General features: G+C 38.2%; 1 long non-coding RNA gene across 2 annotated transcripts in view; it reads left to right on the forward strand.

Moving 5' to 3' along the window:
* Window positions 1–1,931: 1,931 nt before the first annotated feature.
* The window catches only part of LOC118848907, a 44,174-nt gene continuing 26,914 nt past the window's right edge, over window positions 1,932–19,191 (forward strand). Inside the window, exon 1 of one of the 2 annotated variants that reach the window (XR_005010267.1) lies at window positions 1,932–2,008. This is a non-coding gene — a long non-coding RNA (uncharacterized LOC118848907). The remainder of the gene's footprint in view (window positions 2,009–19,191) is intronic. The other variant, XR_005010268.1, reaches the window with a different exon arrangement.

A 19,191-nucleotide genomic window follows, 5' to 3' on the forward strand; every position in this document is an offset into this window, starting at 1 on the left:
TCTGTGTCTGTGTGTATGTACATATATAGATATATGTATATTTTTACATTTACAGTTTATATTTACTTATATATGTATGTATGTATATTTTTTCCCCTGGTATTTCCTCTAACAGAAACAAAGCACTTTCCCTGTAACAGTCCTCTAAGATAGATAGCTATTACAGGTGATGTCCTTATTTTACAGATAAGAAAACCAAGTCCCAGAGTGGTTCAGTCACATGACCAAGGCCACACAACTAGTATCAGAACTAAGACCATGACCAGAACCTCAGTCTCCTCATTTTCATTCCCACTTATTCTCCTGTATTACTTTGCCTTACTGTCTATGTTAGAATACATTGGACAACCAAGGATCGAAAGAATTTAAAGCCAGCTGCTTCTGTAGACAAGTTCTAACTCTAGACCAAAAATGAGCCAAAGGATACTTATGACCTGACCCCAATGTGTTCTATGATCAGCCAACTGGAGTGGGGGAAGATGAGTCGTGTTCCATCCTTCCTGAGACAATAGACTGTGTGACTTATCTCTAGTATCACCATACCAATCCTTACTCTTCACAGCTCCTCGCTTCATCTTCTTCCATCATTGTGCCTCTCCTGAGCTGGGCATCTGACCCTCAGGGCAGTTATCACCTAATTGTTGCCCAGACATCCACAGAAATAGCTGCTTAGGTGTGATTAGAAGTCTCCCTCTCCTACCAGCATTCCCACCACTAACCCCTAGGTCACATCTGCTGTAATTGTCCCTTGGAGGGTGGGCCTGCACCTGAGAGCAAGGAATGAAAAGAACCCCATTTCCCTCTTTTTGTTTTAAGTGGGATAGAGTGAGTCACATCTTGGATAGGTTGTGCTCTGCGTTGAAGAGCTCGTTACATCATCTTTCCCCCCCTAAACACATACTTCTTCAAAATTTTCTATTACTATTGAGGGCATCACCATCCTTCCAGTCCCCCAGGTTCTTAACCTCAGTGTACTCCTCAATCCCTTGCCCTCCGTTACCCCACCTCAGTTGCCAAATCCTGCCATTTCCACTTCTACATCTCTCCCATCTTTCATATTCTCTCATACTCATGCAGCTCTCCACCTCATTCAAGCCTTTCTCATTTTTCATCTGGACTAGCTATACACTGCCTCAGGTCTCTCACTTCTCTAATCCAGCCTCCACAGGGCTGCCAAAGTGATTTTCCCAAAGTCTAGGTCACACCATGTCATTCCCCTACTCATTGAACTTCAGTGACTTCCTGTTGACTCTGGAATCAAATGTTACATCATCTTTATCTCATCCTTTTTAAATTTATATTTTTGTGTGAGTTTTACAATGTACATTTTTTGGGGAGGTGATCAGGGTTAAGTGACTTGCCTAGGGTCACACAGCTAGTAAGTGTCTGAGGCTAGACTTGAACTCAGGTTCTCCTGCCCCCAGGGCCAGTGCTCTATACACTGCACCACCTAGCTGCTATAATGTTCATAATTATTAAGAAACTACATGCATATAATTAATAAATATATACATATTGGAAGTACATGTTCAAAATTTTTTTCCAAATAGGAGTATGTGATCAGAAGGGTTTGCAAAATACTGATCTAGACTATTCCATGGCAATTCTTTTAGGAAATTGTATGGAAAACTAGGGAAATTAGGATATGGGAATGAAAATTTGACTTTATCCTCTTCTTAGGATGCCATCAGAATATCAGTTCTTGTTTTCCCTTTGTGTTGGTCTGCTCCTGTGGAGAATTTCCCGGCTGCTTGCAAAATTCCTGTTATGTCAGATCAAAGAATTCATCTATTAATAAACACTGCTGGTGGCTTTGAGATTGGGAAAATTTTAATTTGCACATAATAGTTTGGGAGGGGTTTGGAGTCACTGAATCCTCTTCATGCTGTTCCAGGGTTCTCTGTGAAGTATAAACACCACAAAAGGAAGAATATAAAGACAATATCTTCACCCACACAAGAACAAGTTATAAACCTAAGCCGGTACAGTATTCCATTTCTTCTCACAGGTAATTGAATCTAAAAGGCAATAGTGGCCACTCAGATCAGGAGACTTCTTATTTCTTATGCCCATTGGACACCCTCCCAAATCAACAAAGCCTGGTGAGATTTTATAGGCCTCTTACCTAGGTCTAGAAAGACCAGGCATTGGGCAGAGGGAGCAAGGAGTCTAGACCAGTTCGTGTTTGTTGAAGTCTGTTCAGAATTTTTAAAAATTAAAATGAAAAACTAAAAAGAATAGAGTGAGATAATACTATGGTTTGGATTTCCAGAGGCTGTTGAATGCCTCTTTCCCCAATAATCATGTGTATAAATACCATTATACTTGATCATCTAATTATAGGATGGGCACATTTCGGGGGGGGTTTCTCATCCTCTTGTCAGAGCTTCCACAGGAGAAACCTGAGAAAATAATAGGATCACTGATCTCAGATCAGTGGATCGATAGTTCTTGAGATGGAAGGAACAGATCCTCTAATTCAATCCAGTCATTTTACAGATGAAGAAACTGAGGCCCAGAGAGGTTAAGCAAATTGCCTAAGGTCCCAGAGATTGTAGGTGACAGAGCCAGGAATTTGATCCAGGATTCATGACTTTGAATTCTTTACTGCAGTTCACACCACTGAAATGCATAATACATACATGCCCTGTACACTGAGACCAGTGTCCCTCCTAAAAACATTCAGTTCACAGTATTGTGAGTTTTGTGAAAAAAGAGAAAAATTACAACATAAATCTTTGAATCATCGATATGTTTCAATGAGTCACAGCCCTCAATAGAAAAACTCACGTGGTAGGCTCCTACTTCTCTTACAAGTCCCTGCTGGTCAGGGAGGGCAGCAAGGAGCAACTTCTGGCTGTTTCTCAGGGTATTTCCAGCTCTGAAATGCCATCAGCTGGTCTACCAGCTTCTCAGACATCAAAAAGGATGAGTTTCATATTTCTATGCCATTTTCCTATAACAAAATGAAGGCAAAGGCCTCTAAAGTCCTCTGCTGCTTGCTGCCACTCTTTCCCTGTAGCCTCTTCTTCATCTCATCTCCCTCTCTCTCCAAATTACCAATTACCTGTGATCATACACCCCTTACGTTGGACAGTTTTTTATTTTCCTTAGTTACTCAAAAGGGGAGAAGGAGGGAGAAGGGGAAAGTATCTCAACAGTCACTATGTGTATATACAACACGGTCATGTTAACCTGGCACTGGCAGAGAATTAGAGGTGCCATATGAGTGAAGGTTACAGGTAACTGAAAATTACCCCCTTTTGTGTAACTTTTAAAAAAAACAACTTAACTTCTCATAAAAATCCTTCTGAAATAGGGGTCTGAGCCAGACCCCTGTTACATTTCCAAAATATCTATGTACATGTTTCTATGTCCGCATGTATGTCTATTTTATATTTCCCTGGCTTCTTAAACAGAGTTCACTGAGCACAGTTAACCCTCTTGGTGACTTGGTGTCATCATTGGAAAAAAGTCTTGTGACTGAAACTTAGCAGTGTCCCCACAGACTGCCAAAAGGTAGAAGAATGTTTGCCTCTACTCTAAAGGTCATAGGCCAATCTACCTTTTGCAAGCTTGCATCTACTTTCTGTAGTTTTCCACATCCTGTCCTTACCATCAGGCTGTCACTTCTCACAAGTCAGCGTTCCTGCCACCAGCACACTTCCTTTCCCTTCTAATTTGTAGCATCTCACATACTCTGGCCTGGAAAACCAGATAGACAAGTTCATTAGAACTATTTCTAAAAGAAGAAGTGGAAAAGCAAAGTAGACGAGAGACAAGTATTGCCCAGATTATCACATGAATCTGGATAAGCAGTTCATCAAATTGATTGATCCTGTGAATATCTTAGATGAATGATGCAGTTGGATAATGAGCTTGGCCAGGAAATGAGTAAAAGGAAGAGATCGTGCAGGATTGCATTCTGGAATTTGCAGTGTGCTTTCAAAGATGTAAATGCGCTGTGAGCCAAGATTCTCCAATTAACGTTCTATAGTAGCAAGTCACAGAAAGGAAAAATCTCACAAGAATGAAAATTATAAACAATTCAAAGGGCAGCAGAAAGACACTTGATCAGTGTGAGCAGGTTACAGAATGTCTGTTCAGTTCAGCCAGCATTAAGACCTTAACTTGGGCCAAAACATTGTGCCAGGTGCTAGGAATAATAAGACAAAAGGAAAACGATGTCTTTCCTCAAAGAAATTATATTCTAGTGGAGGATATAATGTGGTCACAGATGACTAAATATGAAGTATATGCAAAGTAATTGAAGGGAGGAATCAGAAAAGACCATATATAAAAAGTAGAACCTGAAATGAGCTTGGAAGACAAGGAAAAGGGATATCTGCCATGGAAAAAGTGAAGGAGATACCCTTACTAAAGCCATAGAGGTTCTTGTGGTTGTTTGTCTTTCGTTCTTGAAGATGTTATAAATACACTCATGCTGTCTAGGAATAAACAATACTCATTGCGAAGCCAGGAAGGTTTTCATTATAGTGTACATTTATTCTTTCTGAATAAATTGGTACATCCCCTTAACAGAGTACAGGAGAGTACAAGGACTCAGACAAATGCCAGTCCTTTTATTGACTCCCAATTCGAATCTCCCTCCTGGCTCTTCACTGGCAAGATGCAACCCCCTGACTGCCTACCTCATGCCCTTTTCAAATGGCTCGTTAATCTTGCATACAAGCCTCTAACCTTTCACCTGATCAGAAGCCTGGTCTCTGCTAGATCACAGCTCTGATTAGAACCAGTCACCTGACTTACAATCCGCTATCACTATCCTGTGGAAACAAAACTCATCCCACCATTTCTCACAATTAGGACCAATGACATCAAGAGGGTGATGTCTTGACTTGCAAGTAAATTGGATTTAAGTGAGGCAGGGCGTGTGAAGTCACCAGCCTCACTCTATCCTCTGGAGCAATCTGGGTCCAGTGGCAAGATATAGGTCAGGACGACTGGAGATGGTTCTGGGTACAGTGAGAGACTTTGGCCTTTTTAAGCTAAGGTCTTTCCCTAGTATCAGTTTGTCAGTGATTAAGGCTACGTAAGAAATCATGCAAAAAAACGGCCTCTTTTACCTATTTAAAAAAAAATCTGGGAGAAGACCCTCAGGATTTCTGGCCAAAACAGAGACAGTTGCTATTTAAACTCATTCTGAGCCATCAAAATCCAAACTATGACCAAGTGAGGCTTGGGCTGGGACCTATTGTCGGCCAGTCAGTGAGAGCCAGAGTGATTTGGGTTTAAGGCATGGTCAAGTAACTTCATTTGAATCCATATGGGTTTTATCAAAGCCTAGGTTTCCAGTGCTGTATTTCAAGAAATCATAAATGAAACTACATGGGACAAAAGCATTAATTGTCCTAGTTTTTTTAATGATAGAATAAGTAAGTAGGGAAGAGAAAAAAAAGGACATCTAGTCCATAAACCCCAAGATATCTTGCGAGGTTTCAGTGATCAAAATTTATATACCTTTGTGCAGAGCACCTATAGGTAAGGGTATGATTCCCTATGTGGAAGGAGGAGAAGAAAGGGAGAGAGGGAAGGAAGGAAGGAAAGAAAGAGGAAGGAAGGAAGGAGCATTGTCCAACTGGAATTGGCCGATTGGGTCCCCAGTAGGGGCCATAGAGGAGGTGGATTCCAAAAGGAAATGGATTGATCAAGTCATCAAGTCAAGTTAACAAGCATTTATTAAATACTTTACTAGACTGTGCTAAGTGCTGGAGATATAAAGAAAGGCAAAAAAATAGTTTCTTGCTTCAAAGGGCATTCTAACTATGTACAAATAAGCTATGTACAGGATCAGTAAAAATAATTAATGGAGGGAAGACACTAGAATTAAGAGGGAGGGGGAAAGGGTTCCATATAAGGTGGGATTTTATTTGGGAATTGAAGGAAGCCAGGAGGAGATGAGGAGGGAAAGCATTCCGGACATGGGAAATATCCAGAGAAAATGCCCAGGGCCAAGAGATGGAATGTCCTGTTCAAGGAATAGAGAAGCAGGAAACTCCGTGCTCAGGAGAGATGATAATTCTCCTGATGATATTACCGTAATATATCAGTGACTGTACAGCATCAGAAATAGGTGCTGCCGTGACCTCAGATGCTCTCTCTATGTGTGTGTGTTCTACCAAGTCTGTTGCTAGGCCCCACAAAGTTCCTACACTTGCTCCCTTTCCCACCAGTAATATGGTAACCTGTGGGAGAGGATTCCTATGTATATGGAAGAAATCTTTCTTGTCCTTTACGTATCATGCTGACTTATAAAATATCTCACATCTGGGAGATATTTATAGTGACTCAGATGTGAGAGGTGTTCTGGGTGCTACATTATATATACTTAATAATCACCAGCAAATATAATCAAATAAACAAAATAAGGCATGATTTTTACATAAAATCCTTAGTAGTTAACAAAGTACAACCAAATAGATGAATAAATAACCACAAAAAATGTGTTTTCTCTATGTTCTAATTCTTCTAAAGTTCCATTACCTTTGTCTCTTTTTTTCTTCGTATTTTATCATCCTTCATTAGAAAGTAAACTTTTTGAGGGTCTATCTTATTTGTTTATGTAATCTTAGCACTTGGCACACTACTTAATAAATGCTTCCTTCCTTCCCTTTCTTTGCTTCCTTCTTTCCTTCCTTCCTTTCTTTCTTCCCTTCTTCCTTCCATCCATCCTTCCTTCCTCCCTCCCTTCCTCTTTCCTTCCTTCCTTCCTCCCTCCCTCCCTCTTTCTTTCCTTCCTTCCTTCTTTCTCTGTATCTCTGTATGCGTATATACATATGTATATATCTGTCTATCTATCTAACTGTCTATCTATCTTCTCTTCCTAGTGTTTTATGTCTGTGGTGCCCCAGCTCTGCCAAAAAGAGAGGGAAGTACCTCCTTATATCTTGGCTATAGTGCTAAGCTTGATCATTATTATTGTCCATCATTCAGTTTCAATTATTTTATAGTTCTTTACATTTACATTGTTGCAGTCATGTATATTATTTTCCTAATTCTGCTTGCTTCACTTGTTTATATGCCTTTTCATGCTTCTTTATGTCCATCATAATCATTTTCTATAGCATAGTAATTAATATTCCATTACACATATGTACCACAGCTTGTTTAACCATTCTCTAGTTAGTGAGCATATACTTTTCCAAAATCTTCAAAAATAAATTATGTTACACATGTTTGGTGTATATGAGGCCTTTCCCCCCTCCCCCATTAACCTCCTTGGGGTATATACATAACAGTGGGATCTGAGTCAAAGGGTATGAACATTTTAGCCTTTTTTAAACATAATTCCAAATTGCTTTCCAGAATGTTGGACCACTTCACAGCTACAGCAGCAATGTGTGCCTCTCTTTTCCCCACTTCTCCAACATTTACTATTCCTATTTTTTGCCATCTTTACAAATTTTCAGGGTGTGAGGTGAAATCTCAGAGTTGTTTTGATTTGTATTTCTCTTATCATTAGTGATTTGAAGCATTCTTTCATGTGGTTATTAATAATTTATAGTTCTCCTTTAGACAGTCTTATAATATTCCTTTGCATTAATACACCATAATTTATTCAGCCATTTTCAATCAGTGAACAAAGAAATTTTTTTTACAATTTTTATGCTATTACAAATAAAGCAGGTGTAAATATTTTGTATGGAAATGCCCTTTTGTGATTTCTTCTACATAAAATCCTAGCAATTAAATTGAGTCAAAGACACATAGTGCCTTAACATATTTTTTCACATTTAAATGTTTATTTTTCACTAGAATGTATATAAGCTCCTTGAGAACAGAGTCCCTTCTTATCATTCAAACTTTTTATAAATGCACTATCTGGGTGTCATGTAGGAAAACTGTACAAGTACCTGTGAGCAGGGACCAATTCTGTAGCACCAGGTGGATGATGGGCATTTGGTAGATACACTCAAGTAATGGCACCCCAGCACCTGGCATCATACTTTGCACATAAGTATGTGCAAATGTGATTTACTCGGTAAAATAACTGCTAGATAAACTCTCAAAAAGTATTTATTACTTGAGTGCAAATGTCCTGAGGTGGTAGAAGATAGAACAAGAAAGGGGTAGTTCAGTTAGGCTGAAACTTAGTATTGACCTACATAGGTTTACCCTTTATTGAAGTTCTTTATACATGGGATGAATATGCCTCTGAATCTTGAGATTTGGAGTTATGAAGTAGGAGAACTTACAATCAATACCATAAATTCTACCACAATCAAGATAAAGTTGGTGGATCTGCCACTGCACATTCCCTTAGACTATCACATTTTACAGTTGTCTCTCATGTTTATTTTAATCTGGTTTCACCTAAAACTTGAAAAGGGGGAAGGGAGCATGGTATGGGTTGCTCATATTTCTCTTTTCAAATGAGAGACGATGTGACAGACCACTAGACCATAAGTCAGGGAATCTGGCTCTTCCACCTATGAGCTGCATGGTCTTAGGCAGTTCACATACCAATTTGGGTCTCAGTTTCCTTGTCTGGACAATGGAAGAGTTGAACTCAGTGGTGAATATTTCTGTATTCTAGGGGCCTTAGGGAGAGGGAAAGTGCCCCTCTCACAGACCTATCAGAAAGTGCCAGGAGGTCTACTCTTACCAGAGGAATGGAAATACTTTCTTTTTATTCTGTTTCTACACAGTCTTGATTTTCCATGCTGAAAAGGACATGGGCAAAAAAGGACTGTAAGATCATGGATTGAGCCCTAGAAGGAAATCTATTTATCCAGCAAAGCCTCTGACATTAGATGTCTCAGCCGCGTCCCTTCTGTAACTTCTGTCCCTGGTTTATTGTCACTCATCCCGAACTCAGCTTACTCTCTTACTCCTTTTGTCTCTTTCCTCCCCTAGCTTCCTCTCAAAGCTTCTTCTCCTGCTGGTTTCTTAACAAGTTCTAATGCCTCAAATCATAGCCTTCTGGTGGTCCATGACTCATCTTTGCATTATAAGATAGAACTCAAGACATACATCTTTCTGTTAGGAATCAGTTCAGCAGTTCTTATATGGTCTTCCTCTAGTTCCCAAACAGTTTTTTGCTTTACAGCCACAAACTTACAAACTCTAAGCAGTAATGCTGTGTAGCTGTCATCAGTCATTGCTCAGTTTAGGTTGTCTCAGTGCATTCATTTGAGGAGCAGTCTCTCTATCTGGTCTTCAAGACAGTCTGTATTGTATCTTCTCTCAACATTTTATCTGAGAGACTGGTTTTTCCCAAGTGGATTTATCAGCCTTCCTTACACAATATTCCTTTTCTGCCCCTCTAGCCATAAAACCATTAGGGGAGTACCTTATAATAACAAGCAAAAATCATAGGCATATTGTCTGGGCTCTGTAGTTCTGTGGCAAAGACCAAACAATATGGTAGACATTGTAGCAGTTAACATTTTGTTGACTCAGCTACCTGGTGATATCTTAGATGGGTTTGTCTTCTTGGTATGAGATTCAGTTTAATTCAACAAACATTCATTAAAGTATCTACTATGTATAAGGCAAGGTGCTAACTCTGGTGATACAAAAATACAAATGAAAAAGTCCGCCACCCCCACCCTCAAAGAGGTTACATTCTAACAAGAGTAAAGAAATTTAAGTAAATTTATGCAAGTAAATTTAGAACACTAAAAACTGAGGAAGGGGAGAACACCAACAGCTGAAGTGGGAAAGTCAAGGAAGCCTTCAAGTACAAGGTTGTCCCTGAGGACTTCTTCTCTGCACACTTGAGAAACGGCCCAATGAAACAATAAAGAACAAATTCCCATTCTCTGCTGGGTAGTTTTGCCCCATAGCAAAAAATACACTTGTCACTTAAGTGGAGACAATTGGCCCTTGGTTGATGTGAGGTCGGTTGCCCTTTAGACTCTGATATGAGGGACCTGTCAGCACACCAATTGTGCAAAATATCCCCTGTTGGACCACTTTGCTCTCCTACTTGACCTAACTTTCCTCCCATTAATGGCTTCTGACATTTGACCAACAAATAAAGGTAGTTGATATGTCCAGAAAGCCACTATTAATATGCATACCTTCCCATCAGTAGAAAAATTATATATCCAAATTGTAACAACGTGAAATAAATGAATAGGGTAGCACAGTATTTAATAAACCCAAAGACTCAAGCTGCTGGGGTTAGAACTCACCGAAGGGAGAAGGAAATAAACATTTATATAGAGCCCAGGCCTGCGCTAAGAACTTCTTACAACTATCATCTCATTTGATCACTATAACGATTTTGTGGGGTGGATCCTGTTATTTCTACCACTGTACAGTTGAGGAACCTGAGGCAGAGATTAAGTGATTTGCCCAGGGTCACACAATCAGTAAGCAACTGAGACCAGATTTGAACTCAAATCTTCCTGACTTCAGGTCTAAAATTCTTTCTACTGTGTCACCTAACTACCTATTTGATAAAAAAAAACTACTGGAAAAATTGGAAATCAGTCTAGAAGAAAGTAACCATAGACTAACACCTCACACCATAAATGAAGATCAGCTCCAAATGAATGTGTGATTTAGACATAAGGATAAATAACAGAATCAGCCTTTAGCCTGTCTCCTTAGCAGATTAGTATGGATCTCCGTTTATTATACATTCTTTAGTATGAATTCCTATTTTGTTGACTTCTTGAAAGTCACAGAGAAAGAACTTAAATTTCTACAGCATAGAATGACGGTTGCATATGAAACTGCAAATCTATCATGTTCAACTTGCTATTCTTTTTAAATATATGATTATCATGTAAATTTCTTTTTTTCTTCTCTCCCCACCCTAGAGATGGCTGCCATTAGACATAAATATGTGTGTATACATATACACACATATGTAAAACCATTCTATACATACTTCTGTTTGTCAGTTATTAAAATAGTAGGAATAAGATACAGGGAAGTTGTTTCTATTTTTCTTCTATTCAACAGACAAATAGCTAGGTGTATACTATGTACAAGATACTGTGCTAGGTGCTAGGGATTCAAAAACATAAGAACCGTTATTTCTCTGAAGGAAGTTACTCTCCATTTATATGGCCACTTTCCCAATTCAAGCTTCCAGAACCTTTTACCAGAACTTTTGCAACAGCCTCCTCTTTGGTCTCTTTGTTCTCATCATGGAGCTACTTTAATCCATCGTCCAGGAAGTTTCCAAATTTCTCTTCCTAAAACAAGGGCAGAGAAGATAAATTTCAATGGGAGAAAGGAAAGTGTAGTAGCAACAAGCCCTGGGTTGCTTGAGACATTGACAGGAGGCAGCAGTCCGGGTGCAATATCCCACCTTAGGTTTCGGCAACCAGGGATCTCATGAGGAGACCAGGCCAGGCCAGGCTAGGCTTTAGACAGTGCTAAAAGGGGAAAGTGCTGCTTAGGAATAGTTTGTGAAGCAGGCTGTAGACTTTCACAGCCTTCCAATTTTACAACCTGCCCTCTGTTCCCTAATTCTTCTCAGTATCTTCTTCCCTCCTAATCAAACCCTATCTCCAGAAAAGACTGAAAATTAAGCCACTCAAAATTGGAAGCATCTAATAAGAAGTTAAAGTGCTTCCCCAATAGATAAATGGTCAAAAGATAGGAACAAACTGTTGTCAAAAGAACTGCAAAGTATTCATAACTACATGAAAATTCTCTAGATCACTAATAATTTATTAAGAGAAATGCAAATCAAAACAACCCTGAGATTTCACTTCATACTCTGCAAATTGGTAAATATGACAAAAAATAGCAACAGTCAACGTTGAGGTTGTAGAAAGACAGGTATACTAACAAGTTGTCAGAGCTGTGAAATGATACAGCCATTTTGGAAAGCAATTTGGAATTATACAGATAAAATGACTAAAATGTCCATATACTCTGAACCAGAGAACCCCGTTTCTGGCCTTATACCCTCACTAAGCCATCAATAAGAAAACAGCCCTCATGTACTCTGGAATACTTGTAGCAGAACTTTTTGTGATAGCTGAGAATTTGAAACAAAGTAGTTGCCCATCACTTGGGGAATTGAAAACCAAAATATGGTATGTGAATATAATGGAATATTGTTGTTGTTTAGTTGTTTCAGTTGTATCCAACTCTTTACAACCCATTTGGGGGTTTCTTGACAAAGATACTGGAGTGGTTGGCCATTTCCTTCTCCAGCTAATTTTACAAATGAGGAAACTGAGGCAAACAGGGTTAAGTGACTTGCCCAGGGTCATACAGCTAGTAAGTATCTGAGGCCAAATTTGAACTCAGGAAGATGAGTCTTCCTGACTCCAGGCCCAGCACTCTAGCCATCGTACCACCTCGCTGCCCTAATGAAATACTACTATGCTGTAAGAAATTATGTGTGTGATGAATACAGGGAAGCTAGTTCTTCTAGGCCCCCTTCCTGTTTTTTTCTATTGATTCTCCTGATAGTTTCGAATTTTTGTTCCAACAGATGAATTTTGCTATTATTTTTTCTCACTCTGTAAGGTAATTCTTTTTATTAAATTCATTTTTTATTTTTAGTTTACAACACTCAGTTCCACAAGTTTTTGAGTTCCAAATTTTCTGCCTCTGCCTCTCCTCCCTCCTCCCCCCACCCCAAATGGCATGTAATCTGATACAGGTTTTACATGTACCTTCACATTAAACTTATTCTGTAAGGCAATTCTTTAGTAGTTTTATTGGTATGGCACCAAATAAATAAATGAATTTAGGCAGTATTATCATTTTTATTATATTGGCTTGGTCTACCCGTGAGCAGTTAAGATTTCTTCAGTTATTTAGATCTATTGTTCTTTCTGTGAAGTGTTTTGTAGTTTTATTCTTATAGTTCCTAGGTGTGTCTTGGCAGACTTTCAAGTATTTTATACTGTCTACAGTTGTTTTCAATGGAATTTCTCTTTCTATCTCTTCTTGCTGGATTTTATTGGTGCTGTATAGAAGTGCTGATGATTTGTGTGGGTTTATTTTCTAATCTGCAACTTTGATAAAGTTTTTTGACTACTTTTTTATTTGAATCTCTAGAGTTCTCTTAAGCATACCATTGTATCATCTGCAAAAGGTGGTAGTTTTGTTTCCCCAATTGCCTATGCTTATTCCTCCAATTCCTTTTCTTTGTCTTATTGCTATAACCAGTATTTCTAGTATAATATTGAATAGAAATGGTGACAATGGACATCCTTGTTTTACCCCTCATCTTATTGGAAAGGCTTGTAGTTTATTCCCGTTTCAGATTATGCTTACTTTCGGTTTTAGACATATACTACTTAGCATTTTAAGAGAAGTCCCATTTTTTTCCTGTGCTTTCTGTGTTTTTAATAGGAATGGATGTTGTATTTTGTCAAAAGGTTTTTCTACATCTGCTGAAATAATCTGGACTTTTCTGATGTGTTGATCAACTACACTGATTTTTTTTTCCTTTCTAAGAAAATAGTATTTGTCATATGGGGGGGACGGGACACTTGGGATAATTATGGTGATGAAAGAAACAGAAAATAATAATTAAAATTTTTTTTTAAAGTTGAAGTGCTATTTCTTTTAACAGTGCTTTTCACTTGAACAGAGATCAAGCCTTAAGCCTGGGATGAAATCCCTAGTTGGAATGTTAGGCTCATTTAGCAAGGGCTGGCTTTTTTCTCAGTTGGGTACTAAAGTCTACCCAGGGCAAAGGAAAGAAGGCAAGGCAGAAGAGTTTCACATGGTTGTCTTTGGCTGGACCTGAGTGTAGAACACAAGCCACAAAGGAGTGAGAAGTGGTCTTTCCCCCACCATTGTGCCCAAGCCCACACAGTTGTTTTCTATTGATCTCAAAGTGGAAAACCAGGCTGTTGTTCTCACTGTTTCTGTAAAAACAAGTTTCATGATAGCATTCCCCAAGAAACTTAAAGGGCAAGCTATGCCATCATCTCTGGAGAATGTGATCTTTGTACTTGGTGCAGTTTGACCTGTTCTAGGCTTGGCCTTTCCTGTTCCCTGAGAACCCGAAAGGCGTATTGTTAAGATGGCTTTTAATAACTCAGACAAACAGACAGACACACATGCACACAAAGACACACCCCAAGGAAAGACAGAAGGTGTGAAAGCCCTCTGCATAACGTAGTCCTCAATCTAAAGATTAAAAAGCAACCAATTCAAATCTGCCCATCCAGATGCTAAAAAAACCCACAACCTTGATATGCAAATCAGCAGCCAGGCAAATTCACCCCATCTATACAAGGAAACCTTTCTCATTGAACACTGTCAGTGGTCAAATGCTTCCTCATTTCTTCGCCAACGTGCAGAATACTGGAGTCTATTCACTGTCTTCTTTTCTTTGGTAGGCTTTAAGGGTAGGTCAATCAAAGCACCAAGTCAGGCAACCTCAGTTTCTGTTAGGATTCCTTCAGAATGTTTAGCCCTGTTAAGAAAGAGGATGCTCTTCAGAGTTCAGCTAAATTACAGAGTGGGGAAAGATCTAACTGTGTGGGATGAAAGACCCTCACCAATTAAATTTATAATAAGGAGCCATCTCATGGTGGGAACAGAAATAAATTTTATTCAATTCTTGAGAATTGGACATCCCCTACTAGAACAAATCCAGCAAGGGAGGTGCTTTACAAGGAGCAAAGCACACATAATTATACCTAACACAAGAGGATTCCTGCCCACCTCTGACCCTTCTCACCATTGACTGGGAGGTGGGCTTACAATCTGAGTGCGAAAGCTAGACAAAGAACTGGGAAATTGAGGCACAGAAACTCCAATTCCCAGTTAATGATTACAACTGAGGTGACATCTATAAATCTAAAGAAGGAGAATAGGCTAAGGGGAGGGGGAGACCCTCTCCATTCTTCTACAGTACTTTTACAGTAAAGGGAAGCAGGTCGCAGTGACCCTATTTTTACTGAGCAAATCTTTAAACCAGAACCAGAAGAAAGAACAGAAAGTTTCGGGGTAAACTTTTCCAGAGGCTGAGCCATCATACTCTCACGGCCTCAGAATTTTCTATTTCCCTATTTCTTGATTTTTAAACATTTCTTAGTATATATATATTTATACATATCTTCCCTGTGAAGTCTTCACATTTTATTTACCTCACACATAACTATCCTTGCATTCTTTGTTTCCATCACCATCACTACCATCAAGCAGTACCAACTGAACGCCCACAGTAATGTGTCTCTTGCAACATAATAGGAAATCTCAAGACATGTTCCCTGCCCACAAGTCACCCGTTAAAGGATACAATCAGCTACTTGTATTAACCATGGGGTTATGATCTATCTCACTTTAAAATGGAAAGTGTTTTAACTTTGGCTGTCTGGCTTCATTTCTAAAACCTTCCTCTTCCCTCATTTCTATCTCAAGAACTTGTTAAGGAATAGTAATGATGCTCCTTTGGGAGAACCATAGCTCTGTTAGGTCACAAGTTAGGTAATGTTAATGTGAGGCTCATAGAACTGGAAGGGACTTTTGAATTTAATTTCCCATTTCACAGATGAGATTCAAGAGGCCAAATGAAGTAGTAAGCTACTAAGGTAGTAAGTGGCAGAGGTGGGATTCTGAGTCCATATTCACTGCTCTTTCTACCCTAACTCTCTATTTCTCTCATTGATCTTAGTCGTGTGTTTACTGCCATGTATTTGCTAGAAGAACAGCTAGGTGGCTCATGGTTAGAGTGCTGGACCTGGGATCGAGAAGAACTGAGTTCAAATCCAACCTCAGAAACATACTAACAGGATGGCCCTGAACAAGTCACTTAACTCTGCCTCAGTTTCCTCGTCTGAAAAATGAGTTAGAGAAGGAAATGGCAAACCACTCCAGTATCTTTGCCAAATGGGGTCACAAAGAGTTAGACATGACTTAACAATAACAATAAAAACATTTGCTAGAATGAAAGTGTAAGATGCACTCTAGAGAGGAGGGGTTGTGGTCCAGTTATTGTGGGTATATCCTTCTCATAACTTGAGTAAAATGTTATCTTTCAGAATTCTTAGGAAATAGGTTTACACAGCCACTGACTTGATAGATTTACTGGGTATAACTATAACTGTGGATGCTGGAAGCAAAACTGTGAAATAGATGAAGTTTTATCTTATGAGACCTTCCTGAATTTATCTCTTAACTTGTATCATCCCCTTTTCTTTCCATTCTTCCAGGCCCCGACAAGTATGTATTTACATAGTCTTGTATCTTATTCTCAGGGCTTTCCTACCAGCTAGTTGTCACCTAATCTCTACTAAGGTATTGATTCAACTGGGAACCAGTTTCTACAAGGAAATTGAGTCTCTCCCAAGCATATTGGGTGGGCCAGGTCAGGCCCCTAAAATTAGATCACTTCAAAGGGGGGAAATATATATGTATATGTATATGTATATATGTGTATATATATATATATATGACGATATGTAAGAGAACGTCAATCACAGGTGACACTGGTTTTATATATAACTGATTTGGGACAAAATACCATATATGAATTTTAACAGGAGTTGGAAGATAGAAAAGCCTTTAAAGTAGTGTTACTGTAATTTGAATTTGAAGTCATATTTATTCAGTGCCTCTACTAAAGTCCTTTTCTGGGGACTCATTGTGTATGAAGCTGAACCAGGGACTTTGAAAATAATGTCAATGTAGAATTGAATCTGTCAGGTCAGCCAAGTTGAAAAGACTTCAAGTATGAATCCATCAACATTCTTTTCTGTTCTAATTTATCATATTAGCTTTTATATTTAATTCATATATCCTTTTGGAGTTTATCTCATAAGTGGTGTTTCCAAACTCTTTATGAAGCTAATTTACACAAATATTGAGGATATCATTGCTAAAGGGATGAAATGGACTTTTGCAAATGATGTTTTATAGCATATCACAACTTTGCAGCCACAAAATTGTCTGAAAGATAGATGCATGGAATATACACTATTGAAAGTGTTTTTTGTTTGTTGACTATAAATAAGCATTTTATTTGGTAAAGTAAGGTGGAATTTTAAAGGCTTTCCTATAGCAAGTTATCTCCCATACTCTGATATTTTAATAGAACTGTGTTCTCATCAATGTATTTGGAACAATGAACTCATACATTCCCTTTCTCTCTGTATAACTCTTGCCCTGTTTTAATCAAACAAGAAATATTTATTTTTCACATCTGTAACTTTAAAAATTCTGAACCTAAACATTTAAGATGTGTACTTTCATATGTATATGGAAATACACATCTTATACACATATATATGGAAGTACATATCTTATATGTTTATATATAATATATATAAATATAATAGAATAAGAACATACATTAAACAGCAGATTTCTATTATGTAGTTTGCTTTTCTTAAAAATACAATCCATCTTCAGCATTCCTGCATTTAACTTTCACAAATTCAAGCATTTGGGTGATTTTATTGGTAACTTCATTTTCACTTTTGTGTTGGCAACACAAATAACAAATGCTTATAGGGTATTTATTTTACCCTACAGAAAAAAAGGAACTTTAATTAGATAGAAGACTTCTAAGCAATCCTAATGAAAAGATCAAGAGTTTTGTAGAAATGAACAAGCAACCATAAGAAACTGAACAATGATAAACTGCTTACATTCTAATAAAGGGAGATTATACATATGTCCTCTCATAGCTTTATCAAGGTCAGGAGTCAGAAAGAAGGTCTAATAATAGAGAATGCCTAGGAGTAGGGTTTTTTTTGTTTGTTCGTGTTTTGATGATCTTAAAAGAAAAAAGGAATCAACTAGGGGAAAGGCAGAACAAATTATTTCACGTAACTTGGTTACAAGTAGAAGGCTATACATACAAAGAGGAAAGAATGGAAGATCAGATTGAACTTCATTTTCATAAGAACTGGTCAAAGGAGGGAAGAATAAACACACACTAAGAAATATATTTCACTCAACAAGGAAACAAGAGGGAAAGGGAAGAAAGGAGAAGTGGGAGACATTAAGGAAGGGATTAATCCTAAACAAAACAAACTATCTAGCCCTGGAGGGTGGATTAGGAAGAGGGATTTAAAAGGAAAGAAAGGAAAAGAAGTTGTGATTATGCTCTGAGCAAGGAAAAAGAAGAAGGACTAGTGAGCCGACGCAGACTGCACCAAATCTAGAGCACCAGCGCTGGGGAATCTTTGGCCCATTGGGGGCTATAGGGTCTCTTAGTAATCCAGAGATTCATACCAGTCTTAATTCTAGACCCCTTACCCCAATACAACTCTAACTCCTACCACCTCAGGCAGAGCAAGAGCAGAGGCCATACTGGAAAAACAAAATAAACCTGCCCTTCCACATGTGAAAATGGGGCAAAGGACTGGGTTCAGGATTCCCTCCTTTCCTGTAGGTTGGAGAGGTCAGTCTAAAAGAGAGTGAATGTTGAATGTAGTTGAGATTAGAAGGGAAACAGTTAACTGAGAAATATCTTTGCAGCAAGTTTTTCTGATGAAGATCTCATTTCAAAGATTTATAAGGATTTGTTTCAAACTTATAAGACTAAGAGCCATTCCCAACTGATAAATTGTCAAAGGATATGAATAGGTAGCTTTCAAAAGAAGAAACCTAAGCTATCAATAGAAAAATGAAAAAATGTTCCAAATCATTAATAATTAGAGAAATTCAAATTATAGCCAGTTCTGAGGTTTTACCTCACACTCATCAAATTGGCAAAGTTGATTATAAAAGAAAATAACAAATGATGAAGAGGTTGAGGGAAAAGAGACACTTTCATGTACTTGTGGTAGAGCTATGATTTGGTCTAGCCGTTTTGGAAAGCAATTTAGAACTATGGTACAAAGCTACTAACTTGTACATGTCCTTTGACAGAGGAATACTACTACTAGGCCTATATCCCAAGGAAATCAAATAAAAAGAAAATGAACCATACATACAAAATGTGTGCATATATACATGCATACATGTGTATTATGTGTGTGTGTGTGTTCATCTTGTAGTGACAAAGAACAGGAAATTATAGGGTTGCCCATCAACTGAAGAATGGGTGAACATATATGTTATATAGGGGTAATGAAAGATTAGTTTCTTCATCTGTAAAATGGGGATAATAATAGCACCTACTTCCCAGGGTTGTGAAGATCAAACATATATAAGGAGTTCTATAAGTCTTAAAGGACTTTTTTGAAAAAAATACTAGTAATTATTAATATTATTTCCTAAGCAGTGTATCTTCTAGAAGACAAATGAAATTTGCTGAGCAGTTAGAAGTTGCCTTGAAAG

The sequence above is a fragment of the Trichosurus vulpecula genome, chromosome 1 (assembly GCF_011100635.1).
Source record: "Trichosurus vulpecula isolate mTriVul1 chromosome 1, mTriVul1.pri, whole genome shotgun sequence".
In the NCBI taxonomy this organism is placed as follows: domain Eukaryota; kingdom Metazoa; phylum Chordata; class Mammalia; order Diprotodontia; family Phalangeridae; genus Trichosurus; species Trichosurus vulpecula.